This window comes from Rhinolophus sinicus, linkage group LG06 (genome assembly GCF_036562045.2).
Source record: "Rhinolophus sinicus isolate RSC01 linkage group LG06, ASM3656204v1, whole genome shotgun sequence".
In the NCBI taxonomy this organism is placed as follows: domain Eukaryota; kingdom Metazoa; phylum Chordata; class Mammalia; order Chiroptera; family Rhinolophidae; genus Rhinolophus; species Rhinolophus sinicus.
The window spans coordinates 37551216-37573665 of NC_133756.1; the positions used below are offsets into that span (position 1 = coordinate 37551216).

The 22450-nt window shown below is 33.3% G+C and overlaps 1 protein-coding gene across 2 annotated transcripts in view; it reads right to left on the reverse strand.

The window, feature by feature from the left end:
• NEGR1 (neuronal growth regulator 1) overlaps positions 1-22450 on the reverse strand; it is an 839463-nt gene that overhangs the window by 494335 nt on the left and 322678 nt on the right. The window lies entirely within an intron of this gene.

The following is a 22450-nucleotide window of genomic DNA, read 5'->3' on the forward strand; positions in this document are numbered from 1 at the left end:
ACCGAATTCTGAATATAATGTACCAGATGCAGAAAGCATAGAATAGTATCATATATGTGTTTATTTTTTAAATTGCCTGCATTTGCAGAGTGGTAAGCTGGTACACTGAAACTGTAAATTGCATTTTACTGATAATATTGCTGTTGTAATTAAATGGAGCTATTTTAATATAATACTTCTAGTAGCAAATTCTCACTGCCTTTTCAATACACTGACCAACAGTTTTTCCAGGAAGCATTCATTTATCCAATAAACATTTATGAAGCTTCTATTTATAGATTCAAAAAGTATTGCCCTTGCTCTCCAAAACTTAGTCTAGTAAGGAAGACAACCAAACAATGCAGTTAATACTATACATTAAGAAAACTATTTGTATTAAATCAGGCTAAAGTTTCATGAGAGACAAAACAGGGTTATTTGACTCAGAAAGGGTGTTGAGGTATAGAAAAGGCTTTCTGAAATAGGAAATGCCTGAGATAAAGAGGTGAGGAGTGGAAGACATAACATTCTAGACAGAGTTGCTATATGTGAGCAACACCAGGGAAAGGTGAGAGAGAGAATCAGGCATTTCAAGGAAGTACAAAAAAGCACAGGGGAGGGATGAGACATGAAACTGGAAAGGTAAACTGGCGCCAGATGATGATGGCAATCGTGATGACAATTAGTAGAATTTAAGGTCAAATTTGAAGCCATTTATTCAAAGTTGTATTCTATAACGAGATTCAAAAATATATATTTGGATCTAATAGAAGTCTGGCACATCAAAATTTAAACAGAAGGGCTGTGGTCATATGTCAGTGATTTTGCTGAGGCCTGGAATTCTGTTTCATCTTGGAAAAGTTCTGATACAAATTAAAGACTGGTTCTCTCAAATGAGTACAAAGCACAGCTACAGAATGAAAATACACATAGGCACATTGTACATGGAAATAGTTTGACAGCATTTCCACAGAACACCTTGGGGGATTGAACACAGTGTTTGAGATTGCTACAAAATTGCAAGCTGAATGCAACAGGGTAGGCTGCTGCCAACTGTATGAAACTAATCAGTGGGTGAAAAAATAAGAAACAAGGTACACTGCAGAATCTAATTTGCAGTCAGTTTCACCGTCAACAGAATCTAAACTAGTAGAAGTGATAAAGGTCATTGTTAATTGAAAAGCTTTTCCTGATATATTTAATGAAGAAAATAAAACCCACTTTAATGACAAAATTGAACAATTATAGTGTATTGTTATGCTTAATACTATGAAGAAAGAAGATAGAGGAGGCATACTGCCCATTTCTCAAGATCACATTTGTACTGGTAGAGGATAGAACACTGAAATACCACTAGTAGGACTGATAATTCCAATGTTTGTATTTACTATCTGGATTCATCAAGTGTTTATGGTGTGACCTCTGCATTCATGACCTTCACACATTATCCTATCTGGTGCTCATAACAACCCTGTGGGGGTATGGACTGCTCTGAAATCAGTAGAAAATTCATCACTAGAAAATAGCAGGAAGGTTTAGGTTATGTGACTTGCCCAAGCCACACTGTTAGTGAGTGGCAAAGTGGAATTTATAATCAAGTCTTATATTTCTACATTCAGTATCCTTTCTACCATAATGTAAATCAAAGACTTTGAAAACAGGTTTCAGAAATGGGAAGATGATTAGAATGTTGCAGAAATTACTGCAAGTAATTTCTTATTTACTGAATGTGACCAACTACTTAACCTGTCCTATTTTACAGAAAGCAGAAAATTAATTATTAATGGATATTTTACCATGAAAGTCTGATTTTGAACACTCTGTCTGCCATTTCCCTTTCCCTAGAGACAGCAGCAACTTTTCCTTTATTTGGGGGGTATTAGAGCACCATAGAGATTAACTAGCCTTAGACACTAGAGCTTTCATAGATCCAATTTGAGTTAGAACTCCTAATCTTATCATACGCACTGTTCCTCTGTTCTGCATGTCAAGGACCATCACAGGAGAATAAAGTTAACTTCTGCACTGTGAAAATGAAAAAAGCCCTTAATGTCTCCTTGGGTCAGATAAGGATATTTCATAATTGTTACTGGTCCCAAAGTTTTACAAGATATGCATGAAAAAGACCCTTGAATGAGACTCAGAAAAAAAAAAAAATCACTGTTTTTCACTTTTTTTTTTTTTTAATTAAATTTATTGGGGTGACAATTGTTAGTAAAATTACATAGATTTCAGGTGTACAATTCTGTATTACATCATCTATAAATCCCATTGTGTGTTCATCACCCAGAGTCAGTTCTTCCATCACCATATACCCTCTGGCAACCACTAAACTATTGTCCGTGTCTATGAGTTTCTGTTTCTCATTTGTTTGTCTTGTTCTTTTGTTGTTTTGGTTTATATACCACATATGAGATATCACCTCACCCCAGTCAGAATGGCTATCATCAACAAGACAAATAGTAACAAATGTTGGAGAGGCTGTGGAGAAAAAGGAACCCTCATACACTGTTGGTGGGAATGCAGACTGGTGCAGCCGTTATGGAAGGCAGTGTGGAGGTTCCTCAAAGAATTACGAATAGAATTGCCGTATGACCCAGCAATCCCTCTCCTGGGTATCTACCCAAAAATCTGAAAACATTTAGAGATAAAGACACGTGTGCGCCAATGTTCATTGCAGCTTTGTTTACGGTGGCCAAGACATGGAAACAACCAAAATGTCCTTCGATAGATGAATGGATAAAGAAGTTGTGGTACATATACACAATGGAATACTATTCGGCAGTGAGAAAAGATGATATAGGAACATTTGTGACAACATGGATGGATCTTGAGAGAGTAATGCTGAGCGAAACAAGTCAGACAGAAAAAGCAGAGAACCATGTGATTTCACTTTTTTGTTGTTTTTGTATTACTGTCTTGGATTGCTATAGAATTATTCTCAAATTACACTACTGAGTTAGCACTTAAATAACTCAAATTACCACATACGGAATTTTACAAATTGGGAATAGTAAGGCTGAAGCATGGCATTCTATTTCATTAGAATCATAAGATACTTATATAGAATATAGGTAGTAGTAAGATCAATAATGAGGTGATTATATATTAAAAATATATACATATATATCAAATAGGCCAAACACACACATGTGATTCCTTGAGAATAAGCACTATGTTTTCCACCTCTCTAGCTCTACATTCACCCTATTTCGTCTTCCTTTACAATATAAAGAGATACTGTCTGATATGTGTATCTGTATTAAGAAGGAATCTAGGAAGAAGGAAGGTAATTAGGACACGGGAGCGGGGAGAGAAGAAGGATGGGACGTGCTGATAATTTAGTTTTGAACTCTTTGGGAACCAAAAACTTTCTTCTTGGTTTAAGAATTCTAATGCCTAAAAATATAAATCTCTTGTAATCCTGTCCCATATGGAATTTATAATTTAGCAAGGATGACAAAGTATATTCGTGAATAGCCATCGCACAGAACAGGATGTGAATGTAGAACAAATTATTGTTATATTTGGGTTATTGTAATTGCCAGAGATTCTCTAACCTCTGCCCTTGAAGCCTGTAGACAGGTCCATTCTCCCCATCAAAAACAGAATACACATTTTAGAGTGTAACTCAGATCATTAACAACTCCAAGCCTTCCCATTTCACTCATAAGGAATACTCAATTCCCAATAGTGACCAATGGTCCTATGTAATCTGTCCCCTTGATGCTTTTCTGACTGGAATGGCTACCACTCCTTGCTTTGCTCTAGACAGGGGTCCTCTAGGTGCACTTCCAACACGCCATGCATGCTCTTGCCTCAGGAAGTTAGCATTTTATGTTACTTCCACTTGGAAATCTCTTCATCAGCGTTCTGCATCATTTGTTCTCTATCTTCTGTTGGTCCTTTCACTGAATTATCTAATGTATTAAATAGCAAAAACTGTTCTCAACACTCCCCTTCGACATATTTCCTATTTACTTGATTGATTATTTTCTTTCTCTCCCTGCTAAAAGTAAGATCCAGAGACTTTGTTTATTTGGTCATTTCTGTATATTCCAGAGGCCTACACATAATGGACAATAAATACAGATATTTGTTGAGTAGAGGAATGAAGGTAAACATTAAGATACTTTTAGAAAGGATAATAGGGTAAAGTACATCCAAAGTCCAAACTGCAATCTAGTTGGGAAAGCAATGTCATGTCTGCATTCATTTACGATAAAATATAATTAAATGCGAAAATCTGTGGCCTACACAAAAATTGATGTAGGAGACATGGGATGGACTAAGTAAGCAATCTGAGTCAGTAGGTGTGGAAATGAGCTCAGTGAGCAGAGTAAAGTCGTAGGTGTGGGGCACGGGTGGGCTGGGCTCATAACTACTTTAAATAAGAAAGAACTACAACATTTAACTCTATACTTCAGGAACACTTAAAACCATTAACGATTCTGCCTAGTATGTGCTAGGTACTTTGTTAGTCACCTTCCACTGAGCCTCCTGTAAGGCTATGAGCCAGATCCTATTATCCTCATTTCACTGATGAAGAAATGAAGGCACTGCGAGACTGTATCTTGCATAAAGCCAGTCGGCCTGAACTCTTCGCCATGGTGATAGACTATGCTGTGCATTCTTAGTCAGACAGCAGGAAGGGGGAGGGGTTCCCCTGTTAAGGATGGGGGAATTCATGTGTGAGGCAGAGGTTGACAAAGTCAGTAAAGACAGTGAGGTCATTAATGGGGACAGGGAGAAGCAATGAATCTAGGGTCACAAACACAGATTCTTTTTTTCCACTCTCGACTTCAAAATGGAACACTTTTATAGCTAGTGAGCTCAAGATCCCTTTGAAGTACAGACAGTAAAATAATCTGAATAAAAATGTTCACTAATGAATAGATCTTAATTGAGTATGACATGGATTTTCTTGAAAGTGTTTTTTTTTTCCTTTTTAATCTTCTAGATTACCTACTTTATAGGAAGATGAGTGAAGCAGTACCAAAAGTACACTGCTCAGCAGCTGTGTTCACACCATGACAAATGTCATGACAGACGCTTACGTTGTCAGTCAATCCTCTAAATATTTTGTATACATATTTCCAAACATCTGGTTGTTGGAAATGGATAGAAAATAGCCTGAATAGTTCATGTGGTTTTACAGTTGTTAATTATATAAACCCAGGCATAAGATGGTTAATGCTTTTCTAATAAGAATTGTATTACTTCTGAACTCTTTTAAGGAGTTCCTTTATAAATTACATCACTACACATTAGTCAGGTCCCTATTTTGGGGGTAATGAGTCCTATTTGGTGAGCTGCTAGTTGATCAAACTGATGTTAGAATAATGCTAACTGACTCTGTCGGTGATACTGTCTCCTATGGTGATTAAATATGAAAGTTGGACATGAGAGAGTTTAGTGGAAATTAGCATATTTAGGTTATTTATTATTTTTTTAAAGTTTTATTAGGAAAAAAAAGCATATGCTTGCTGAGGAATGATTTTTTTTTTAACGTTTTCATATCTCTAATTCCCTATAAAACTTTCCAAAAACATAAGCCTTAGCTCTATTACCAGTATCTCACACAACAGGATTTATTTAGCTCTATGGAAAGATACCAGCTTTTCTTGATACATGTTAATTAATGAAAGTTCCTATTAAATATATTAATTGACAAAAGAAGAAAAGTGTAATTTCCCTTGGATTCAAAACCAAACCATCTGAAAATGATATTCCTATGAAGAAATTGATTAGTTACTTTTACAGCTGTCTTTTCTTTGTATCACAAAGTTCTAAATTTGACAGGAGAACTTTCAAAAGAATACAGAAAAATTTTAAAAATTCAGAACTCCGTACAACCTCCATGCTAATTCTGCAACAAAGAGAGTTTTGATATCCTGGCTTCCAGGCCAAAATGAAGTAAGGGAACTAAACCAGAGATTAAAGGAAACTGAATAAATTCTATCTCCTTTCCACTTGCGTTTGTTTTGAAGGCTCTCTCTTCTTAATGTGTTTCATAACAGTTATTCAGTAGATAATACCATAGATATACATGATATAGCTATAGATATATAGATTCATGTACACATATGTCTACATAAATTTTATATATAATATATATATATATATTATTTGCCAGATAATATTATATATAATGTGATGGTTGATTTAATATTTTAAGTTATATTTTACTACCATTATGGCAAAAACTACATTGGGGCAGAAACTATTCTTATCATCTCCCTGTTTTGAGAGGTGTAGGAGGTACATGACATTGTTAAGGGAAATCCACACAATCAACAATTTGTCCAAAGAGCCTCACTTATTTAGTAGAGTACTCATGCCTCATAGATAATTAAAATTATATTTTTAAAGAGATATCTATGTCAAAATGCACTTCTTCAGGTAACGGTTAAATACTGTAGTGTAAATAATAATATACTAACCAATATTATCTGCCAGATATTGTTGTTAAGTGCATCATATATATATATATATATATATATATATATATATATATATATATATATATATATATATATATATATATTTCTCATTCAATTTTCACAATAACCCTTTGAGATAGGTACTGTCAAGTATTATCATAATGTCCATTGCACAAGAATAAAGTAAGGTACAAAGAGGTTCAGTAACTTACATGCTTAATTGCATTAGTACCTAGTAATATTAAGGACACATGTATATTTATTTTTAGAATGGGAATTATGCCATGTTGGGCATATTTTACTTCTCATGTAGTGTCAAAAAATAAATTAAAAAATAACACTGATTTCTCCTTTTATGAAAAAAGAAAGGCATTTCCTGTATATTTTATTGTAGTACTTCTTTACAATAATAAAGATATAATAAAAATATCTTGGATAAGAGACTGAAAGTTATCAGCTACTATCTAATTATAAGACCACATTCTCCAATACGTCAATATAATAATTTTAATATTAGAAATCAGATAAAATATATCCTGAAAACAATAAGGCTTTTTTTAAAGTCTTTCTTGCTTTTTTTCCCCCTCACATAAAACTATACTTAATTCCTAAAACATGGGAACTTTAATGCGATCAAGTGATAGTACAAATTCATACCTTCTAACCTTATTTTCATGCACAATTTAAATTCTTTAAGTCTTTATTTTTAAGATTTATAATCTAACATTTTCAATGCCTAGAAAAATCATTAAAATTTGTTTTTGGATTAATCACTAAATTTCAAACACAAATCATTTATTTTAACTTGTAATTAAACTGCGCTTTTCTATAATACCACAATTTGCTTTACCTTACTTTTCCCATTGATTCATTTAAGTCAAGCTTCTGTGTAAGCATCACTATCTCTTGTTTACAAAGAACAACACCAAGAAATTTTTACATTTAGGATGCTTCAATACATTACTTGTAAATCACTCAACATACAAATCAACATTTATTAAGTAAAATAAGCATAGATGGAGTGAAAGAGAGCCTCTACTATATAACTAAAGAAAATAGGACAGGGTGAATGGCAAAATAACTTTATTTTGGGACTGTTACTGAAGTCTAATTATCATCATCTTGTCCTGAGAATAATGATAAATTCCATTTGCTTAAGGATGACTATGGGTTAAGAGGTATAGAAAATACTGTAATACATGATGTCATTTAACACTCACAGAAGCATTTTGAGAGGTAGGTAGGTCTCATCTTCCCATTAAGAACGGTGCATGCATGAATGCAGACTTAATGAATGAGGCAGAGAATGTAAAATGGAAGGTGTTACATATTTAAGAAGTTAGTTTAGCACATGCTTTGTGCAAATGACTTTCATCATGCATCAAATAGGAAATTTCTTTGTCATTTCTACTTCTTCGTTTTTGAATTCAACTAAACCAGCTTGCTTTCTCCCACATGGACTTGAATGTGAGATATTTGGATCTGGAAGGGCTTCAAGATTTCTGTTAACTAGCAGGTGCTCTGAACCGCTGTGGGGAGACTTCTACATGCAGTGCTGTCTCCCCAGCAGATGCTTCCTGAAGAAGTTGGACTTTCACCTCAGGAGCTATAAAGGGAATGAATATTACATTCAAAATGCATGCAGGGGATGTTTAAAATAACCGCATCAAACAGGGAGAATGTAGTCAGGCCCAGAGAAGTGATTGAGATAAAGCTCTAAGATCCAGGCAAACCTCTCTATTCCATTCACTTTGGGACGGAGTCAGGTACAGACACCTCATTCTCAAAACAAGACAAAAAACAACATGGAATTCTGTACTAGAAACAGTTTAGCAACTCCACCTTCTTACATCAACCATCTTTGTGTGTAAGTCATTTAGAAAGTATACCATTTGCATATAAATACAGATGATAAAAAAAGAAACAAAACAACGGGATGTACAGAAAAGTTCTAAACTCATTTGTTTTGGGAAACTAATTAAGTATATGTTTCTTTACAACATCAGTGAATACAGACAATTATAAACCAAAATACCTATGAGAATTATTCTCTCTCTCACTCTCTCTATCTCCCTCTCTCTCTTCCTCCCTCTCACTCTCTCCATATGTTGATCTTTAAATTTTATGATGGTGACTGCTGGATTTTTCTTCTTTCATTTTTTTCCTAATAAAAAGTATTCTGAGCACAAATTTTATTTTATGAATAAAAATTGGCTACATAGCACAATTAATTAAAGCCAGACTTGCAATCAGTAACTAAAGTAGCCATTAATCCATATTTATCTGTCCTCTCATGAGAAAGTTGACTAAACTGTATTTCAGTATGAGCGATGCCTTAAAATATAAATTAGAGAATGTACCGCGGGGCGGGGGGAGATGAATGAGGAGGGAGGATGTAGTGTTTTTTGTTGTTGTTGTTTGTTTTTTAAAATCTGCTCTCTTCAAAAACTTACACTGATTATATTTTCTGAAAGGATGTTAAAAGTTAAAAATAGTCTCAGGTTTAAGTCTTTCCTAGATCACATGGACAACTTGTCTTTGAGAGGGGATATAATGTAGTGAGTAATTATAGTTAATATTGGAGTTCAAATGTCAGCTTTCTTGTGTACTAATGCTGGCAACTTGATCAAGTTAATTTACCTTAGTTTTTACCTCTAAAATGAGATTGGTAAAATTATTGATCTGACAAGTTTGTTATGAGAATTAAATTCGTTGTTTAACATGTCCAGGATGGGCGGCAGTTATCCCGTAAGTGTGTAATTAAAGGTAACTATTATTAACCTACCTTCCTATGGTTAACTTTGTTTAAAAAACAAAACAAACTATCATCACCACCAATGACAACAAAAAGGGCTGTGCTATAAAATATAATTGGAAGAAGGAAAAAGAGGCCTCCATAGAGTTTTTGTTTATCTATATTGTCATAGCACAGAACTGTTCACAGAAATAACTGCAGTTAAATGAGTTACTCCTTAAAGTACTTCTCTTTTTTACCCTCCTTGAACTTCCAGAAAGGCTTTTTATTTCTTTGTACCTCCCTATTTTACAAGCAGAACATACAGAAAAAAGATAGCTTCCGTATTATATTAATATATATATATATATGCTTAAATATATATATATATATATATATATATATGTAATTTGTAAGTCATATGTGTCTAATCACTATGTTGTACACCTGAAACCAACATAATTTGTATGTCAACGATAATTAAATAAATAAAAACAAATTTAAAAAGTTTTCTAACTTAGTCCAACATAAATTATATTGAGATTCAAAAGAATATTAGAAACCAACTCCCTGGTTTACTAGCAATTTTTTCTGGCAAGTAACTCAATCTATATTAAGCTTTAGTTACTTACTGGTATTTGCAAAACGAAGATAGCACCACCTGTACTAAGTAACTATTATTTGGACATAAGATCAAATGACACTGTCATGGGAGATACATTTATAAAGTTATACAGCAAAATATAAGTGTAAATGTTTCATAATTACTATAAGGTTGTATGAGTTAACTTCCTAACTCGAGTCTCTATTTGGAGATCACAATAGCACAGTTATCTTCCCAAACTCAGTGATATGAAGTGAAAGGTTTCCAATTGTTGTCTTTTTGCTTTTATGGTCAAAAAATGATTTTCTACACTATGTAAACTCTTTTTCTTTCTTAAATTGCCACCTAAAATTTTTGTCATAACCTGTTTTCTTTGCAAAAGTTATATCTTATTACTATAAATATTGCTATGTAAAAATAAACCTGTTAATTCTCATTTTAAATGTGTCCAAAGAAATCTATATAGCATAGTGATTTAGGTGTATTTATCATCCACCTGAAAACATGAACAAGTTCTACTTTAAACGAAATGCTACATTGTCTACTTTTCTCCCGAAACCCATGTTTTTATTCTACTTTTACCCTATAATTTGATTCTAATCTATTTTCTTTCTATTTTTTAAAGTCTTATTGAACCTTATCATCTCTGCAATAAAATTAAGTATATAAATTGGCTATAAAACTTTTCATGATCATAAGAATTTAAGTGGAAACAATATTCCAGATGAAGTTCTTTTTACAATTATTAATAGGGTACAATTGATCAAATTATATAAATCACACATTTTGATAAATATTTATTAATCATTCTTTAATTCATGTATTAGGTTGGTGCGAAAGTAATTGAGGTTTTTGCAATTATTTTTGACCTTTTAAACCGCAGTTACTTTTGCACCAACCTTATAGTTAATACTAGATGTCTTAATACTAGAGGTGTTTTTCCAGATACATGGACAAACATTCTTGTTCAAGTAAGCATGCTATTTGCTTACATGAAACAGGGTCCAGAATCAATTCTCCAAAACTTAGTTTACTTCAATCAGACTATGTGAATGGAAGGAGTCCAGTTATAAAGTTGCCACTCAAATCTTTAACTCCATCAAAGTGATGTAAGTATAGTAATCTATCACCAAAAATTATTCCTCATGCTCTATCAGTTTATAATCTTATTGTATCTTCCTGTGGATATGATGAAAGCAAGTTGGAAACTGCCTACTCAAACATCAAAACCAATATTTTCAACCGTTTTGTTACTTGAAGGTTTTACATTTTGGGCCATGATGCATGATATGATTCTGCATGTTGCAGAGATTTTGTGAAAGATTATTGTGAAAGCAGGAGGTACAAACTGGAACCAATCCAACCACAGATCTACTCTCAGGCAGGTCACTTTTAGGAAAGAACACATATGAAAATTTAAGACCAAGAAATTTTTTAAAAACTAACTGTTTCTGCATAGGTCTAACAAAGTCACCATATACGCTAAGGTATTTACACCAACCACAGTTTCAAATTTTTTGATACATGGAATGCTGAATTTTTTATCTTTTCCTACTATTCAGCTATTGAACTCCTTATTTAAAGCTATCAGCATATATCCCCCCCCTTTTAACCTTCAGCTTCAATCTACTTGATTGAAAGCTGTACAGTAGGAAAAAAAGAACATTGAATTTGTATGAGAATCATTGAAATATTTGCTTACAGATTAATTATAGTGCCCCAAAGACATTCTTTATAAAGAACATGTACTTTTTAAAGGTAGTTGCCTTAAAAAGTATTTTCATGTCTATCTGTGTTAAGTTTATATTTAAAGTTACTGGAAATCTGTTAAAAACAAAACAAAACTTGGGTGACAGGCTGTATTGTAATTGTTCATGTATCAATATATTAAAAATATCTTATCTCTTAAAACTAATTATAATGTCTTAATTTTGCTAAATCTCCTGAGCTTGATTATTCCTTTGTGTTAACTCAATATTTAAACACATTTGAAAAATTTAAGCTAATACCCATGTATTTTAAATGTTTGTTTTTAAACATATATAGGTAATCTCTTAAGTTTCTTTTCCTTTTGAGAAATCTAAAATATGCTTTTTTTTCTATGATCAACTCTTCTTGCTAAATCTGTGCTGCTTCAAGAGATATGTGTGATTTCAAGAGGTGTGTGTGTGTGTGTGTGTGTGTGTGTGTGTGTGACAGAGAGAGAGAAAGAGAGAGAGAGAGAGAGATCATTTGATGCAAAAATGGACAATAAGTGTAAATTAATATTTATAATTACAAGAATATAAAGAATGGAAAACTTGAATATGCAATCAACATTTAACTTATATTAATTACATCTGAGCTCTTTCCTACAAAAATACCAGAACCTCCCCAAATAACAATGTATCTCTTGCTAGAGGATCCATCCAGCAGTAGTCTCTAGTGGACAGCTGGACCTGTCATATCTCAGTGCCTGGCTGGCTGAAGAAAGAGTGTGCCTCCAAGGGATGTAAAATTCCACTGTGATTTATGAAAAGCTGAAATTTCAGCCATGAATTTCTGGCTGGACCTCTGTTTACTAGATTGCTATCTATTTACCTATCTCCATGACTGAATTTTCAAGGTCAGAATTCTGTGATATTAGTCATTACTTCCTTGAGTTACTCTAAAGAGTTAACCTGAGGAGTAAAGAAGATAATCATCACTATAATGCTCTCTAAAAACAGGTGAACTAAAATCTGGGGAAATGTTGATACGGTTTCTCCAAGAATAAGTGTACCCTGAATTCAGAAAGACGTGGGTGAATCACAATTCTTCCTGACACTAGCCTTAGAAATTTGTGGACTATTTATTTTTTCTAAATCTTCATATTTAATTATTTAAAATGGGAATAATCATATGTCCTTGAAAGGGCTATTTTTAGGATTAACTGAAATGCCCCAGGTGACGCGACCTAAACACTGAACCTTAGCTATCATTGCTTTGGAAAGCAATTCTCCCTTTCATCTCTATTTCCTGCCCCTCATTTAATAAAGCTCTCCTAAAGCCTGCATTGCCCCCAGCACATCAGCCATCTTGCATCTTTACCCCACACTGTAAAATTGGCTATTTAATCATTTAGCAATCATGCTAAAATGTAAAGGACCCTAGTTGCTAACATTCATTGTGATGTTTAGTAACAAGTGCAGTGTCTGTCACATAGTTCTTAAAAAAAAATTATAAGCGTATGTGTGTGTGTGTGTGTGTGTGTGTGTGTGTGTGTGTGCACGCATTTTAAATACTATGAGAACTATAAATAAAGTACTGTGACAATTATGCATAAAATAAGTCACAAACTACTGGAAACAAGAGTCGGGCGGGGGGGAGCATAGGCAGGTTTAGCACAGAGGTAGCGCTGACATTCACTTTACTCCCATTGTACTTACATCTTTGCTCCTGGTCAGCCTTAACTGAAGCACGCACAAATCTCCTCTGGATTTCCTCCATGGTTCAAAAAAATGGAATATATCATTTGGAACAAATGGGTATACCCACTGTCTACACACAGTGTACCTGCTTATTCACTTTCCTATAAAAATAATTTAGTGATGTGAAAGCTTTGATGCACTGAAAGTAGCACAAATCACTATTTGTCTCAAAAAACAAATAGAAGCCATTCATAGTGGCATTCTCTTTCCTAAATTTCCAAAACACGGGAGGAAAACTCTGAGGCTGCTATAAATAGATAAAGAGTTGGTGAGGAAGAGTCATAAAGAAAATTTACTTGATACATGAAAATATGTATTGTTTAAATGTGATAAAACCTTACTCATTTGGATTTGATTGGAACAATATGATATTTTTAGGTTTCGAAAATTTTATCTGATGATCTACAAACATTTCATGGTTAAATATTATCAATATGTATGTTGTTTAGTTCAAATTTCCTACTTTGTAACAGTAAGTCTTTCGTTTCTTAGCAAAAGATAATTTTGTCATTCACTGTCTTTAAATTTACCTCCATTTTCTTGCTGAAAACACTAGTAATTACTTTTGGCATAATTTGTAGTTAACGTAATACATATTTGGAGAACACAATTAAATATGATAAATGCATGATAGTAACAAATTAGAGAAGAAAAAGAGGAAGAATGGAAATTGAATGTTTTTTTAAGTAGAAATATAAAATGTAGTGCTCTTAATATTTTAAGCATTACATATAAGTTTTGTTTTGTTTTGTTGCTTTTTTTTTTTTACTTGAAATATTTGCCTCCTGAAGACTGTTTTATTCTTAAGCTGGCTTCCTACATAAGGAACTCTGCAATTCTCTTCCTTAGCCATTAATCTCTCACATGAAGCTGTCAAAATCTTTTATGAAAATCAAAGTGTACTATATCCACTTTTCTTATCTTTCACAGTGTATCAGTTTCAAGCAGCCCAGAGTTAGTTAAGCAAAAACTGCCTTGTAAAAATCATGTTAGAAATACAGCCACGCTTTCCTCAGCTTTTATTCTGTGACCAATATTTTACAATTGTCTTTGCAATCAATACCGAACACATGGGGCTATTGTTTCCTGACTTGCTTGTCTCCTGAGCTCCTTAATTCATAACTCACTTCTGATTCAAAAGAACTTCATGGATGTCATACTATATATACAACATGCATCTCTTTTCTCTCTTTCTAATTGGCCTCTCTAATTATGAGCCCTTGAAAGAAGCTATCACATTTGTCTCTTTGGTTTCTCTAAAGCTTTAGTTTATCATATGTATGTTTTCAGGATTTCAAATCAATACTGTACAATTCTTTGACAGTCTACCTTATTTTTCATGTACATAGTACAAAAGAAGAAACAGATGAATTATAAAATAAATATAGGACTTTATGAAGAGCTAATAGACTTTAAAGTGGCATTTTATTGAGTTACAAGTAAATGAATGGATTCAATTTCCTTTGAAATACATAGTGGTCCAATAATTAAAGGAAATCATTTTTGGCAAAGTATACTTTTCATTTTGCCAAGTCCCAGATTGTCTTACAAGTAATGAGAAACATTTGTCTTTCATCTTTAGCAATGGCTGAAAGTCATCATTATCCTACAGATGCACAGTGACCTTGGTGAAATAAGTTGGTCGTCCCAATCAGATATTAATGGACAGGCAACTATAGTAGGCAAATCAGCAATAATAACACTAACTAAACTCCACTTTGTATTTAAACACAGAAAAAAAAAGGTGAAACTGAAATATACCTGTCTCATCTCATTGAGAAATAATAATACTTCAAAATGAAGTCACGATTGTTATTTTAAGAGGGAGTCTGAGTCAATTCCTGTTTCAATTTTGTCAACAAATTTTCTTTTGAGTTTTGACTATGCAAACATACTAGAAAATTAAAAGACAAATAAAAAAAGATTTCCTTCTTTCAGTGAGCTTACAATCAAGAATGGAGGATACGTAAAATATTTATACCATGATGGACAGGATAGAAGTGCCATAAGAGACACAACTGTTCATAGAACTTCAAGAAGGTATAGAAACATATCTCTGCATTAGAAGAATTAGGAAAACTAGCTAGAAAAACAGGGATGTGAGATGGCTTTTTATAGATAGAAATCTTTTAGAGAGTTAGAAAAGGGGTATGAATAAGAGCTGTCAACAGAACAGTTCTCAGCAGGAGAGAACAACAGAAACACAGGCAAAGAGGTACAAAATAGATAGTGAGGCTGTAGGGTAGCATGCAATCTGATATGATTGAGTAGGCATGTATAAGAGAAGTAGGAAATAATCTGCAATCTGATATGATTGATTAGGCATGTATAAGAGAAGTAGGGAATAAGGACATTCATCTGGGGAGGTGAATAATAGATGAGTTCAAATGCCAAATTGTGAATTTTGGAACAACTTCAGTAGGCAATAAAGATGTTTTTGAGTAGATAAGGGACTTTCTTGAAAAAGTTTGGGAGGAGGGCTCTTTTGAGCCTATCCTATGAACTAAATCATAAGTGATTTCACATATGCTCTGTGATGTTGTTTTCATAATAACCCTCTGAAATATTATATATATAATTATCCCTTTTATATATTGAAAAAAAGACAAAACAGAAGCTCCAGAGCTATTAATAATTTTTCCAAGATAGCAGAATCAGAAAGCAGCAGTACTTTTAAATGCTCCCTTCATTTATTCATTAATTCATTCACTCAATCATTATTTTCACCAAGAAATTATTGAGCTCCCTGTTTGTTTTCAGAACTGCCCTATTATCTAGGGATGCTGAGCTGGAAATATATGGTCCCATAAATTCCAGGAATTCCAAGAACAGTACCGAGATATATGGGTAAACAGATCATAAAGACATACTGTGATGGTAGCATAATGTAGGTAGGTAAAAGGCCCAAAGAGAGGATGAAAAAGGGAAAGCATGAGTCCTCCATGTGTAGTCTAAGTTAAGGTGAGTGTTCGTAAAACAGGTAGAATATTCAATGAGAAACTATTATGTTACCCAGACGAGACTGGCTTTTCAAAAGAGAAAATTCAAAGGCGAAGATAGATAGGAGAGTCATGGTCAAGACGGAATTGTTAGTCTTCAAAGAAATGAGAGGTCTAGTACAAAATAAGTGTGAACAGATGACATTCTTTCCAATTGTTTGAATTTAGGTATCTGAAAAAATCCAAGTACTACTTAAATCTCGGGAAACTAGAAAGAAGATTTGGTTTGAGGGCAGAAATAATAATTACTTTCTTTTTAACATATTGCATTTGAGGCACAAGTAGCATCACCAGGAGGAGATAGTCCACAAGTGATTATAAATGCAATCATTAGTAAAGAGGCATATATGGAAATTATTCATGATGCTATGGGACTTTATGAATAAAAAGAAGTTTCGAGAACAAAAACGGAGATCTCACATATTTTGATATTGAAAATAGTTGGAAAAACACAATTGAACATGAAAACCAACAAAAGTTTTAACAAGAAGGAGTACCCTTACATGTCTAACACTATAGAGAACTCAAAAAGGGATTGAAAACATGTCATTAACTAGAAGATTATTTCTCAGTGACATAACTAAAAGCAATTTCAGTAGAATGATGATGTAAAGATGCAAGCATTTTAAGAGGTTTTATTGGAGATAAGGAAGATCAAAAGAAAAATATAATTTTATCAGTGCTCAGTTGTACTCTTTATAAGAACTAGATACATGTAAAATTGAAACTTCTGATACTTTACTAATCTTCCTCCCTTTCAATTCATTGCATTTTAATGTCTTCAAGTATTTTTCCTTTAGCTTTAATACTTATATACAGCAAACTTTAATTCGAGATAAAACTGATCAATTAGATGATCTTGTGCATCTCTGACTTGTAGCCTTTGAAGCTGTAAATCACAAACTTCCTAGTTTGTCCTTGTTGGACTGGCAAGTATCATTTAATTGCCAACAATTTTATTTTAAAAATTTATTCAAAGTCTGCCTTTAGCCAACTAACAATTTTCTACTAAAGTTTCTTTTAGAGTCTAATCAACATTTCTGTCCTCAAAATAATGTAATTACTGGATATTTTATTTCCATCTCATTTAACTTATTTGGATAATTTAAAATGTATGGATGGGACATCAACTGACACCATTTATCACGAACTTATGACCTTAGAAAAGAATAATGCCTAGAGTGTTTATTTCCTTTTCATCATTATATGTTCAAGTAGTATGTGTATGGAGGGGTATTTTTAATCCTTAAACATATTTCTTGTTGATATCAAAATTGGCTGTTTTATAACCAGCTATCCTGGGAATATTTGGAAAGCAAAGACAAACTAAGGAAGGGAGAAATTACTTTCTTTAAGGAAAAGGCCTTTCACTTAAATTGATTTACTGTATACTGATTATAATGAATCCAACTTCTTTATCATCCTGAGAGACCATGATGTACATTTCATAAATTCAGGCTGCAAAAAACTGAAAGAGAGTATTTTAAAGTTGGTTGGATATAGGCCTAAATAAAATTAAAGACTCAACAACAACAAAAAATTGTCTTGACCTAAACAATTACTGGGAACCTTCATGTAGATAGTAATCTCAGAGTTAATGAACATTATATTAAGGGAATTTTAAAATGAAGGAAGAGGAATAATCACTATCTTCAATGATCCATGCTTTTCTGACTTCCAAAAAGGAAATTGGAGGAATCAAGATATTTAAAACAAAAATCCATACAAGTACATTGCTGAAAATAAAAATCCAAATGTATAATCACTCCTAATAAAAAGTATTGCAGTCTTGTGTCTGTCAACCACACACAGTAAATAATCAAATGACAATTATTTCATAATTAGTGATATACTACACACTAATCAACTATGCAAAAGTACTTCATAAAATACTTTATAAAGGGTGAGACTTGGAAGGGAAGCAATGGAAGGAATAGGAAAAATAAATAAACAAACAAACAAACAAAAAACTAAGAGCAAAGATGTATCATTAGAGACCAAGGCAAAGATCATCCATGTCCTCATACTCCCAAATACTATGTATGAATGTGAAAGGTGGACAGTGAAGAAGGCTGATAGTAAAAGAAAAAGAAAAAATGATTAACTTGAAATATGATGTTGGAGGAGAGCTCTATGGACACCCAAGACCACGAGAAAAACAAACAAGTGGGTCTTGGAGCAAATTAAGTCTGAAACGTCTCTGAAGGAAAAAATGGCAAAACTAAAAGATGTCCTACTTCATGTACAACATGAAAAAGCAGGAGTCTTTGGAAAAAATAATGCTGGAAAAAATGGCAGGCAGCAAGAAAAGAGGAAGAGTATGAGATGGCTTGACTCCATAAAAGAAGCCATAGGCATGAGTAGACTCAAAGGCACTTAATTCACACACTTTATAAAGTTGCTGCTGTTGCTATATTGTACAGAAAAATAATATGAGTCTCAAGGAAATGAATAGTATAAAGCCATAAACTACAAATGGAGCTGGGATTTGAACTCGAGGTCCAACTGAATCCAAATTCCTGGCCCTTTCTAAAATATTTTCCAAAATATCACAAAACTAAATTTTTCTTAGATATCTTTCCATTCACCCATATGCCTGTGAGCAACCCTTTTCGTAGTAGTATTTTGCAGAGAATTATCTGAATGAATCCAGGAAATAAATCTGGTTTGGTAGGCCTTTACCAGATTTTGCGTGGGCCCAATGACACAGTAATAGAACAGAACAACAAATAATACTGTGCACAAAGCAATTCTCTTAGGAGGTAATGGATAAATTCTCGAACGTTAATATTGTTCTTTTCCTAGTCTACATACATAAATAGCATTGAAATCAAGGTTGTGAAACCCTCTGAAAAGACTGATTACAAACTTCCTGAAGGTAGCCTTGTACAGAAAAGGTCCAGTGGGCCAGTCTGCAAAACAACAGGAGAAATAGTGGAATGTCTCTATTCTCTTATATACTTATATTTTTATTAATTTCAACTTGTTTGTTTGCTCACTTGTTGGTACTCCAGGGACCATGAATAAAGGCATCCAGCTCCTTACTCTTCCTAGTGTGCCAGTATCAGCCATTTGTGACTTTCTCTAGGTCAGTTTTCTGCTTGAGTATTAAATGAAGACATTTTATTAGTTTTATTGTTTTTACTTTTGCATTTACTTTTCCCAAAAGAGTTTAGCATTGGGAGTTATTAGAGTGACGTTTGCTAAAACATCCAAAACTCAGTTGTAGGTAAGCTGTGGCACAGATCACGATACACATCTTTCATGTCAGTATCTTCCATGCTTTTGAGGCTGAGACCATGAAATTTAGTTTCCATGTAACTTTCAGCCTGTGCTGGATCAGTTAACTATGCTGTTGCGGGAAAGAATAGTCTTAAAAGCAATTCATGTGGAGATTTATGTTCACACATTGTCTACACAGAACATTTGTTCTGTTTTAAAAATGAAGATGTTCTGAAGACAGCATTAAAATGGATAAATTCAATTTCTTTTCATTTGACTTTACTAGTAAACCAGGTATAGCTCAAGAATATAAGTAAATATTTTAAGAAGGCAGAACAAATATTGAGTACTTTGGGTGACCAAATAATGCTCCAACAAATTGATATATTTTTTCCTGATTTATTTCAACACTAAATATAGCTTCAATATGTAAACTTGATTATCAGTTGAGTTCAAAGATTCTCTTGTTGCCAAGAGATTCAGACCTAGTGCAGTGTCTTCCTCTACCAACTGGTCACAACTTATTGGTTGAATAAATTATTAATTGAATAAATCGTCTTTCAGCATGATTATTAATAACACATTACAAATATATCACATCTATTTTTATTAAAGAGGATTTAAAAAAAAAAATCATCAACCCAAAGAATTAATGGTGAAGTAGCATCACTTTACAAAACTAAATTCTCACCTTTCAATTTGGTCTTTTAAATATGCTTATTGCTAAAGCTGTAGGCAGTATGGGGGCAGGGGAACTCTTTCTATACATGATAAAAATAATGAGAAATAAGAAACCTGAGACTGTATTAGTAAAAACTTATTATTAATGTTAAAAAGAGAAACTCGTGGACACGGACAATAGTTTGGTGGTTGCCAGAGGGTAACGGGGGTGGGGGGTGGGGGGTGGGATATGAGGATGGGGGGGATCGAATATATGGTGATGGAAGGAGAACTGAATCTGGGTGAAGAACACACAATAGGATTTATAGATGATGTGATGCAGAATTGTACACCTGAAATCTATGTAATTTTACTGACAATTGTCACCGCAATAAATTTAATTAAAAAAAAAAAATTAGAAATGAAAATCAATGTTTTCAACACTGATGCTTTAAGAGTTATATAATGTTTGTGAAATTTTCATTCAACATATACCAGTGAAATGAGCAGGAAATACTCCTATTTTACTTCCTATAAATTTCAATAGTCATGTAACTACACGTGGCCTAAATTCTAACTGCACAGACTGTGGGATTCTTGGTAACACAATCTAGTATTAAGGCCTCAACAATAGACTCTGGAGACCTGGACTCTTGTTTTTATTCTGCTAACAATTATCTTTATTCAGGACTTAGTCTCTGTAGATTCAGGCTGCCTAGTTTGTGAAGTGAGACTATTATTTTCCAAAGTGGGTTCCATGGAACTACTTCTTTGCGATATTAACATGTATGTCTTCAAAATGTGGTGTTCATATAAATGAATTAAAATACTCACACTTCCTTGTTACAGGAATTCTCAGAGCATTTAGTATGTAGATGTCCATGAGGACTCCCCAGAAAAGAGGGAGACTACCTAGTTGTTCCAAACTGCTGTGTCTCTGAACACTCTGTGCAAGATTAGTCTTGAGAATTATTGTTTCCCAGAGGGAAAAAGGATAACAAAGTAAATGTCATGCTTATAGCCCAGTGCATCTCTCAATAAATTTAGCTGTATCCACTTTGGCTCACTTAGAGACCTGGGTCTATAGAAGAGAAGACTAAATGCCAATACCATACTACTAGGATGAAATTCAAGTTTAAATATGGTATCATTAGCTATTTGCTCTCTTTTGGTCATCTGAAGCTCTAAAATCCAATTTACAAGCTCCGAAGTTACATCAAACCAATTCTAGACAGAGAATTAGCTCACTCTTTATAAAGCTGAGTTGAACCAAAGAAGTGTAGAATTGGTATTTTTATAGATAAATATAAATCAGTATAATGATGCATGATCTGAAAATATAAACATTTTGAAGAATTATAGCAAGGGAATGGTTATGTTTCTGTAATTGAGAATAATAAAGCACATAATAATTACACAATTTTGCAAAACATTGTCTTGATATACAACCAAAATATTACTCAATAATCACTCTTAAACAACAATCACATTAACGTGTCAAATTCATTTTGGAACCAATTCAACATATCTCTCCATCTCATTGGTATTCTAAAATTCTTTAACATAGACCAAATGTTCATGTGAATAAAAACTTATTGCTATTAAGTTTATATATAATTGCCAAGCAGAAGAGGAGACTCAGTGAAGAAGACGAAGGTTTCTCCTATCAGAGAATTCACAGAATAACATTACCACATTACCATTTTACTCTTTTTTATTTGACTAACTGTTCTAAAATTCTGCTTAGTGCAATTTTCTGCTAAATACCACCCAGTAATTCTTCATTGACCACAGAATCAAGACCAAAGGCATTATCCTAGAATCAAAGATACTTTATCATATAATCTCCACTTCCCAGCCATTTCTCTTACAACCTTTCAATATGACAAATGTGTTATAGGCAACTTGGTTCCTTTTTTCTTTCACAGATCATTTTATTACACTGAGCCATTAATGATAAATTTGTCGGAAATGTCCTCTACCACATTTTAGAACTTCACCCATCCTTTAATGTCCATTACAAATTTCCTCTAGGAAGTTCTCCTTTCTTATCATCCCACATGAATAATTTTCACTAACATGTGTGTAATTCGGGTAGGTCTTGAATTACCTTCTATAAAATTTTCCTACTTGCCCACATCTCCTGAGTATAGCCATAGTATTTTTATGACCAAAAAAAACAAAACAAAACAAAACAAACAAACAAACAAAAAAAAACAGTGAGATGGAATTTAATGCCTCTAACTTTCTCTTTCTACTACATTTGGCACCTTAGGGATGTCCCTTCCCATTGCATCTATATCTTCCAATTTTTCTAACCCTTTTCCCTAAAATAGGAGAGAAAAAATTTAAAAATGTAT